The following is an 11,300-nucleotide window of genomic DNA, read 5'->3' as shown; positions in this document are numbered from 1 at the left end:
CGTTTTTTTTACTTTAGTTTAGTTAGGACTAAACTTTACTGTACTTAATACTATCGATAAATAAACTTATATTGTTATTGTACGACCTAACGTCAAACCTATTTTAAAAACTTTGATAAGTTTTAATATTCCGTTGTACAAATGGTTAGTAAAGTATACTTACATTCCCCTTTTGTTGTTACTTCTTGTTTCATACAGCAATTGCAGCGACTTATCACTGAGCTTTGCAGCTCTCTGCCGCAGGCAGACTGTTTGTCGTCGAATGAATAATGCGCATGCGCGGTTTTTCTTGGGGAAACATTCTAACTACGCATGGTTATGCAGCAGGTTCTCGGTCAGAAAGCGTAACGGTCGTACATACAAACAAGCAATAATAATAGTATAGATAATTGTGTAAAGATATCGATCAGCAAAAACGAACTCACTAGGTTGGTCTTTAACTATTCACTAGGGCCAATCTTATGAGGTTTAAGCACATAGTACTGTTCATAAAAGGACAATAATAACTATAATAAAACAGCAGAATGCAAGCTACATGGTCTGGAGATCTTACTGAGTAACACTATCACTAACTCCTGATCAAAACAAGCTACTTTTATAGATCAGAGCTAAATCTTAATCCAGTAAATAATGTACTTAATTTAATCTACCGGTCTAACTACGAGTATGCAATGCCATAACACAAAACATTATAATGAACAGAATACACTGAATTATTAGTTGGACACACTACTCACTGTTATTGATATTTTTGCCGTAATCTCAATAATATCTTAAGAGATTCTCCCAGTTTAGGAGGAGATTTAGATTAGTTCTAAATCCAAAAAATAAGCTAACAATACAAAAATAATTCTATAGTAACAAAGATATATAACAAATAAATGAAAAATAATAAAAATAGATATGTTATATATATACTCAACATTTTAACCAATACTTGTTATGAACCTAACATTAACGAAAGAATGGAATATAACTTTATTTACTAAAATTTTAATATATATACATATATATATATAAATATGTATTCATACACACACACAACGAACTTAAATAGTTCAATATTTTGTGTGTGTGTGTGTATTGGTTAATTATTTTATCTTATAGGGATTTCAATATGATGGCCCGGCATGGCCAGGTGGTTAGGGCGCTCGACTCGTAATCTGCGAGGTTCGAAACCCCGGCACACTAATCATGCTCGCCCTTTCAGCCGTGGGGGCGTTATAATGTGCCGTTCAATCCCACTATTCGATGGTAAAAGAGTAGCCCAAGAGTTAGCGGTGGATGGTGATGTCTAGCTGCCTTCCTTCTAGTGTTTTACTGCTAAATTAGGGACGGCTAGCGCAGATAGGCCTCGTGTAGCTTTGCGCGAAATTCATAACAAACAAACAAACAATTTTAGCAGCTATTCTCTATCATCATTTAATAAAGGTACACAGTCAATGTTTTAATAACTCTTATACTAGAAGAACTCTGATATATTGTTAGTCGTAACAGGAACATAATGAAGCAAAAAAAAGTCTAGATATCGTTTAAAGATTCAGATGTTGACTCGTTTCGGCTTGACAGTTCGAACAAACAAATCAGTAATTTGGCTTTTCCCAAATAAAGACTTAAACCATACTTTGTTATCCATTGAAGAATGAGAATTAAGAAACTGTCGTATCACGTGTGTGAACAACAACAACATCGTACTACTGATGGAAGATAGATGTCTAATCAAACTTCACGTCAAATACAGTTGGGTGTACGACACCGTGCAAACGAGTTCTTTATTCTCCAAACTAGACGTACACAGGGTCAAAGCACTAGAAATAGCTTCGTATTATCTTGAACAACGTGTCTGGGTTGAATACATCTCCCTATCTGTCTTCAGACGAAAACGTGATCATATTAAAACTTGTCTTTAAAAAATACGCTGTGCATTGTTTACAAAAAAAACATTGGGTTTCATGGTTTAAAGATCCTACGTTTCACGGAGCTTTACGAATTTACTCTAATAAGAGAAATAACAGAAACCAATGAGGATGAATCCATCCAGAGTTTAAAGCAGTTCTCAACGATTTATCTATACAAAAGGAGGACCAGTAGTCTCAGAATGTCTTATAGCTCTAAATACACAAAAAAGAACAGTAATACTTAGCAGGATTACTAGTTTCAGAGTGTCTTATAGCCCTAAATACACAGAAGGAACAGTAGTACCTTGCGGGATTAGTAGTTTCGGAGTGTCTTATAACACTAAATACACAGAAGGAACAGTAGTACTTAGCAGCACCAGTAATTTCAGTATTTAGCAGTACTTAGCAGCACCAGTAATACATATATTTTGGATTCATAAAAAAAAACTAATATTAATAATTAGTATGAGTAACGGTCCCAGAGTATAATATTATTCTAATAAATTTAGATTAACAAAACAATTAATATTGTTTAACAAGAATAATAGCCCCAGAATGTCTTGAAGCTTAAAAAAATTTACTTCCAGAACGGTGATCTTTCATTCATAGATGTCTAGGTGTTGTTGTACTCAAATTGGTGAGCATTAACTGAACAGTTGATGTTTGCAGTAAGTAACACAAGTAGTTCTGAATATTTTACCCTAACAAAATAACTAATAGTATTTACCAGGACTAATAGTCTCAAGGTGTCTTGTAGCTCTAAATAAGTTATCTTAAAAAAATATATAATTAGACGACTAATAGTTTCAGGTTTTCTTGTAGCTCTAAATAAGTTATCTTAATAAAATATATCATTAGACGACTAATAGTTTTTACACTAAACAAATAATTAAAAACTAACCTTATTCAGTAGAGATAAAGTGTATTGTGCCTTTGAACAATTTTACACTAAACAAATAATTAAGAACTAACCTTATTCAGTAGAGATAAAGTGTATTGTACCTTTGAACAATTTTACACTAAACAAATAATTAAGAACTAACCTTATTCAGTAGAGATAAAGTGTATTGTACCTTTGAACAATTTTACACTAAACAAATAATTAAGAACTAAAATTATTCAGTAGAGATAAAGTGTCTTGTACCTTTGAACAATTTTACACTAAACAAATAATTAAGAACTAAAATTATTCAACATCATTCAGTAGAGATAAAGTGTCTTGTACGTCCAATATACCTTAATCAAAGCAGTGTTATCCGTAGAGGCCCGGCATGGGCAGGTGGTTAGGGCGCTCGACTCACAATCTGAGGGTCGCGGGTTCGAATCCCCGTTTCACCATAAATGCTCGCCCTTTCATCCGTGGTGGCGTTATAATGTGACAGTCAATCCCACTGTTCGTTAGTAAAAGAGTAGCCCAAGAGTTGGCGGTGGGTAGTGATGACTAGCTGCCTTCCCTCTAGTCTTACACTACTAAATTAGGGACGGCTAGCGCAGATAGCCCTTATGTAGCTGTGCGCGAAATAAAAAACAAACAAACAAACAAACAATCAGCCGTAGAGATTAATAATGTCAGAGTGTCTTGTAGTTCTACACAGTTGACCCTAATAAAGCAACTAACATTATTCAGTGGAGCTAAACTTTTTTGCAACTTTGAATAATTACCTTAATAAAAAGCATTTCGTATAACTTAACAAGACTAATAATAGAAGATTGTTTAATTACTCTAAATAATTATTTATATACAAACACTATCATTCAATTGGACTAACAGGCTCGAGATGCCTTGTAGCTCTAAATATTTACCCTGATAAAATAATTGATATTATTCCCCGGTTTTATTAATCTTAATAAGTTACCTTGATAAAAAAATATTATTACCATTTATCAAGACAGAGGGTAATGAGGTGTTAAAAAATGACTGATCTTTATAAAGAAGCCATTAGTATGCGGCATGATTAACAGTCTTGTAGTCCTATAAACTAAAATAGTACTTTTCACTTTAGCGATATATGTAGCGTTACAAGATGTCAGGTTGAACGCAGTGTTTAGAATATATTTCATATATATCATTTTGAGGCACTTTGTTTCTTAGGTGTAAGTGGGTGAATTAAAAACTTTGTTTTATATCAAGTGATATAAAGAAACTCAGAGCTAAAAAGACTAACGAAAGTGCAAAAAGCATTTTATAAAAGAAAACTACATCAACAAGAAGATTTCAGGCTAAAATTTTATTTTAGCACAATTTGTGGATACTATTTTGTAGTTTAGTGTATCTTATTTTATCGACTTATAAAAGAAAACGAAAACCAGAAAGTCAGGAAATAACCTTAGTTCGTATTTATGGTAAAGCTAATAAGGCTATCGCCGATATTCCTAATTTTTAAATACTGATTAGAGGAAAGACAGCAGGTCAGTAGCATCTTTTCACCCACTACCCACACTCACTTATTAAACTTCGAGAAATATTTTGTCGTATTGCATGGATTATAACCCAGCTTCGAAATCCAGAGCTCTACAACAACGAATAACTTGACCAGATGAAATGAAGCTAAAAGTCCAAAGAAAACAATTTCGATACGCAGATTATAATTCCGTAAACTGATTACGTTTGAGGTCGTACACATTGGCATAACTTAATAGAAATATTAAGATGTTTAAATTGATTGAAAACTCCCATAGGTATTAGAACAGGAAATAGTAAAAAAAATATTTTTTTTATTTATTGAAAAAAATCCGAAACAATGAATCACTGCTAGAAATAAAATGTACTAAAATAGCTTTAATTTTAATACGAAGTATTCATACTGCTGTGTGATGTAGAAAGGCAAGGAGTGTAATGGATAACCTAAACATTATATTTTCCTCTCGAAATTTGAAACTGAACGAGGTCAAGCATTTTATCTGCGCATGGTTTGTTTTATTTCCTAAGACTCTCAGCTAGCAAAAATAAATGCATAATTTCTTTTCAGGCACATGGTGCTACTATATATTATGGTTAAAAACCTACCTTTTTTTTTTGGCACAATGAAAGATCAAATCCTTATTAGCTATTTCAGCCAACTAGTTTTGGTAGCACGTTTACTATTATAAGAAACAAGCTAACATTCTATTTACAAGTCCTGTTGATAGTAACTGTGCTACCGATGCTAGTCGGATGATCCAACTAATACAGAGTTTATATTTCATTGTGCTAAACAAAAAATAAAACGTCAGTTTTGTTTTTTACTCTTAATAAACATAAATGCGCTTTAGTGATCCTAATTTTTAATTCCATAAAGACTTTGAAAATTAATGTCAGTGAAAAGAAAGCACATTTCTAAATTGAACGAAACGGAGTTGGTATATAGTATTTGTAAAAATATAAAATGATAAATTTTGCACTTTTAACAGAAACGAAGCAAAACGTCAAGTAATGTTGTGGCTCCCCTGCTATAATTAACCATACCAACTACAAGTAATGTTGTCGCTCCCCTGATATAATTAACCATACCAACTACAAGTAATGATGTAGCTCGCCTGATATAATTAACCATATCAACTACAAGTAATGATGTAGCTCCCCTGATATAAATAACCATTCCAATTATAAGTAATGTTGTGGCTCTCCTGATATAATTAACCATACCAACTACAAGTAATGATGTAGCTCCCCTGCTATAATTAACCATACCAACTACAAGTAATGTTGTCGCTCCCCTGATATAATTAACCATACCAACTACAAGTAATGATGTAGCTCCCCTGCTATAATTAACCATACCAACTACAAGTAATGTTATGACTCCCTTGATATAATTAACCATACCAACTACAAGTAATGTTGTGGCTCCCCTGATATAATTAACCATACCAACTACAAGTAATGTTGTGACTCCCCTGATATAATTAACCAAACCAACTACAAGTAATGATTGTGGCTCTCCTGATATAATTAACCATACCAATTATAGTGAATCTGACTCGTCCTGTTATAAAAATATAAGGGCAGAAGAGAGTGAATGTTGCACTATTTACATTTTTCGTGTCGTATATGAAGAAATATTTTACCAGTTTAACTGTAGGTTAATAATAATAAATGTTACACAGTTAAGTTAGACTAAGAGTGTGTTATTAATCTGTCTACTGACATGCAGTATTTTGTTACTATTCTGTGTATCTACTGATATTTAGAAGTCCTTTTACTATTTTATGTGTCTAGTGACATTCAGAAGTTCATTATAATTGTAGATTTATACCGACATACATAAGTTTCTTATTATGATATTCAAAAGTTATTTGGTATTCGTAAATAAAAATTTGCTGGATAAAGAATGGATACTTTAAAATTCAATAAGATTGGAAACGATCAGTTTTCAAAAGGAAAATTTTCTTCTGCTGGAAAAGTTATTAGTAAGTTGGTCATCTCACTTACCAATGGTTATACGCGTGAAATTTATATTTGTATTGAAGCAAAATTGGCAAATCAATTTTACAGGAGTACATATGATGATTTGAAGGCGTATAGATTAGAACGGAGGTTACGAACCAATAATTCTTGAATTATCTGAACAGCAAAAGTAAAAGAAAGAGAATTTGATTTTCTAAACTACAGAGGTCGAAACGTAAAATATTAAAAAGGAGCAAACAATTTAAGTTCAGCCTTGTCGGATTCTTTGTTCTTATGTTGCCTGTAATGTAATGAAAAACGTTAGAATTGGAAAATGTAAAAGTTTTAAGGAAAGTTTTGGCAATATTGAGTTCTTAATTATCATCTTTATAAAAGTAGATGCAGGCGTAGAACATCTATAAGTAAGTTGTATCCTGGAAACGTCCGAACAACGACAACAACAACAAAAAAAAAGCAACGAATAAATACTCTTAGGAAAATAGTCTGTAAACATTCCATTTCAGGTTTTGTTTTTTATGTTTTGTTTTTTATGAACAGTGAACATTTTGAAATGTTATCTTGTATTATCTCCTTTCAATTTTTAATAGGGTTATATATGCTTTTAATAATTATAATACGAAAAAAGATCACATCATTTTACTATAGCACACATGAAGTAAATCTAAAATATAATTGGAAGTCAAAATGGTAAAAAGAAAATTAATGTTTTATGTGATATGGCTCGCTTCTCTTAAAATCATGATTCCGGTCATATCTCGAAAAACATGACTCCAAGACCAATGAGTACTTTAAATTGCATGTTCTATCAACATAAACTAACTAGTAATTAGCCTTAGTTACCAGATATCATATAAATCACATCGTCGCTGTAAATCTTTTACATGAAGAATATCACGACTTCACACACACAAAAAACAACAACAAAGGCAGAAACATGGCAGCTTCGTAAATGCTGAAAAAATGCTCAATGAAAGTACAGTAAGAATTATTTTGTCCATTGGATTAACTCTCAGATTTTGATCAAAATGCTAAAGACTCTTCTAAACATTTACAAGAAGAAAAAGATCATTTACCGAGTTATCATTGTATCTGTATTTAAATAGATAGGACTGGACGGATGTAATACATTTAAATCGGGATAACTTTTATCTAGATTTATTAAAATAGTACTTTGGAAGAGCCTCCTGAATATCTGATAATTTTGATTAATTACAACTGAAAATTACGTCGTTGTTACGAGAAATGATCTTATACTCGTTTAACCCTCAAATTACCCATTTGTTTTATATCGTTATTTACCGCATATTGCGTCATATTGAGTTTTACTTGTTACGAAACCCACTATACAAAACTAACCAAGAAACTCGAGCAAAAATATTTATTTTCTATACGAGACACACAGGAAACACCAGATGTAATTAACGTAGTTAATTCATAAGTCCTTTATCGTTAAGACGGGTCCACTCAGCCCGAAAGTGTAATCAGGCTAACCGCAGAGTTCCGAAGCGGCAAGTTTGAAAGAAAGCAGCTGTGTTACTGCTGGTTGCTGCAACCTATGCATATAATACGCTCGTTACTTATATGAATATAAGCTAAGAAAGTGGCTGACATCAATCCTAGATTTAGTTTATGTGTTTAATAAATATACTAATTATCAATTGTCATAAGTTGTCCTCTTTTAAATTATGAGCTTCAATGTTTCTTTCCAATATTGGTTAATCCCCTGAATTGTTCAACGGACTTTCCCAGCAGTTCACATCACCGAGGGAAAGTGTATAACAACAGACAGCATAATAATACAATTTTAACATCGTAAAATAGGGGTTACTATCAGATACGTGGAATACAACTTTCACAACAGTCTTCCCTGTTGTTGTATTCTCCAACTAGCCAAATGATAGAACAGAAAAACATCTCCTGTACGTCGTCACCCTGGCTACTCTCTATATGAAAGCTAGATTGTACCATGCCCTAAAAACATATAATTTGTCTATTATTTAAAACTGTCATGGAAATATTTGTTTGTTTGCTGTTAAACACAAAGCTACACAATGGGCTATCTGTGTGTTATGTCCACCACGAATATCGAAACACGGTTTTTAGCATTATAAGCGTTACAGTTGCTCCACTGGAGGCGTCATAGAAAGAAACGGAATCTGAAGTTAACTTAAAGCGTATTATAGACGGCAATTACCAGCTATGAATCATATTAAATGGTTAATTATGTAGTTAATCCTGTGTACCAACAACTTCACCATTGGATCACTTGTTTCTATCCATAAGTTTAATGATGTATTTTATTATTGATAAGTATGCTGATATATATATATAACTATTTTATAAGCTTTAATAAAAAGTATTGAATCTAATATGGAATAATACTAGGTGCGTTTCTTTGTTCGTTCGTTACAAACAACTTCAAGTGCCTAGATATAACACCTGTTCAGTTGTCATGATATCACTGGGGTTCGTATTACGACTCCCAGATGTCATGAAATGTGGCCACTTATATGGACTAACACACCTTCAAGAGTGAAGCGTACACTAATATTATATTATTTCACACATTTGGTTGTCCTTAAGTATGAACCTACACAAAGATCTATGTGTTCTGCCCACAAAGGGTATCAAAATAAGATTCTTTAGTGTTTTAAGCCTGCATTCTTACCGTTGAGCAGCGGGAGGAGGGACACATATTTGCATATTTCTGGCAGTTATTTTGATTTAAACTTAATTATTTCAAGAGAAATAATTAATAATCAAGGGTGCTCGAAGATTAGCAATTCTCCTTCACCCTGCTCGAGGCTAGAGGTCAAAGTTCAATGAGTGGTCAACGTTTTAATGAGCCATATGGGCGAATAAATAGATAAATAAATAATTAATTAATTAATTAATAATAATAATAAATAAATAAATAAAATGAATGAAAAAATATAATATATATATATATATATTCAGATGATGATGAGGCAAGTGAAGGCATGGGAGGAGGAAGGCTATTTCACACGTTTATATGACCTCATGACAAAAAGAAGAAAAACGTCGATAGTTGTAAGCTATGGACTCCTGAACAGAAAAAGTATGTGGATAAATAGGTGGTTGGATAAGGGCTAACAAACCAGCCTCCATATGGCACTGTTCACATTTTATTACGCTTGTAGAGACAGAGTGGGCCGTCTTAGCTATTAAGGGTCTTTGGTTAAGTGTAATGTTGATGGTTTCTTTGTTTGTTGAATTTTCGCGCTAAGCTATTCTAGGACTATCTTCGCTTGCCATATCTAATGTTGAAGTGATAGACTAGAGGGAAGGCAGCTAGATATTACCACCCACCGCCAATTGTTGAGCTACTCTAATCGAATAGTGGGATTTGACTTCACTCTTATAACGCGTCCAAGGAACTTCGGAACTACAGTCCAGCATGCTGATTACTGGGCCCACTCCCCTAACACTGATACTATTTTGTTTAAATTGAATTGTATGATTCATATGGTATGAGGGATACTGTAATGAACTTAGTCATGGACTCACAAGCACTTTGGTCGACAAATTACTTAGTAAAATATGTATGAAGAGCCAATGGAGTCCTGAAGTCCATCGGTAGTTCTAGAGTTAAACTGGCGGTTTTCACAATTACCAGTTTATGATATAAATTACTAACAATAAATATTTTCGAACAGAAACCCCATAATCCCGTAACTGGTGTACGTTTATTTGCCGTTTATATTTACTGCTACAACACTTGATATTTTCTAACTTGAATTTACCTCTGTTTTTCTTCACAGCATTGAATCATAAATTGTTCGACGGTTATTCACAGCTTATGCAATACTTCGTAATCCAATGGCGTAGACACAGTTTGGAAAGTTGGTGGTGGTGGTGGTGGGGGGGGGGGGAGGTTGTGTTAATAAAGTTAAAAAATAGATGCATACGTAGCGACCATAGTATCTATGGAAAATTGATACTATTTTAAAGCTGAAAATCTGGAGGGCGGGGTTGAAGCCCCCTGTCTACACCCTTGTTTTCCTTGCATGAGCTTAGCCTTAAGTCCACTTCTCACTAGTATCCCCTGTATCATCTCTGTCCGTTGTTTGCTGTGGATAGGCCTTGTTGTTCTAACAATAATTTGCATTATGTGAGAAGTTCATTTCAATTAGTGACTGGTCAGAGAAAATAGAAAATTCTTCATTCTACGAAATTTACAAGTCTTGTTCTCATTACAACAAGCTGTAAGCGGGTGTAAGGTGCGTTTACACTTAAGTCAAATAATTTTCCCCATTTTCTTTTCGAGTGCTTTTCGAAACATTCTTATGGGTTTATGTGATGCTAGAACCCTCTGGTGTGGAGATATAAACATCAAAAATATGTTTGTTATATTAGAGCTGGACATGTGTGTAAAGGTAACCAAAAAGAAGAAAAACGAATTACTCCTTGTCACGTGTCTTGTGGCAATGACCTGATGAAGAAATATTCATATGAAAGAAACAAGAACAGGTGCAAAACGCGGAGAATATGATGTTGATGAGCTACTTGAAACAAATGTGTTCTTATAGTTTATTTGTTTGAAGTTAGGCACAAAGCTACATAATTGGCTATCTGTGCTCTGCCCACCACGGGTTTGGTCAAAACGAGTGATCTCACTCCATATTTCAAGAAATATTCCCTCTAAGAAACGCTAAATTGTGCCTGATAAAGCTAGATGAGTTCTTTAGATATTAACCCCATCTGTTAAATGCTTCTGTTATTTTTACACATCTATTAATTAGGTGCTGTATTTTGCATCATATTGATTTTTAAAACATTTCGTGCTTACGTTTTAACATATTATTTTCACTCTATAGTGAATGTACACTATATTACCAAAGTAACGGTAACAAACACTTATTTAACTGCATTTAAGTGCTACAAGAATGTTCACCTTTATAGCTATTACGTGCGAAATGTTACAGTTACTACACCGCACTTGCGTTTAAAACAGTCTATGAAAAGCTGAAAGCAAACAGTTTTAGGGGTGGGGA

Source organism: Limulus polyphemus, unplaced genomic scaffold (genome assembly GCF_000517525.1).
Source record: "Limulus polyphemus unplaced genomic scaffold, Limulus_polyphemus-2.1.2 Scaffold1588, whole genome shotgun sequence".
In the NCBI taxonomy this organism is placed as follows: Eukaryota; Metazoa; Arthropoda; class Merostomata; order Xiphosura; family Limulidae; genus Limulus; species Limulus polyphemus.
This window is presented reverse-complemented; position numbering follows the sequence as displayed.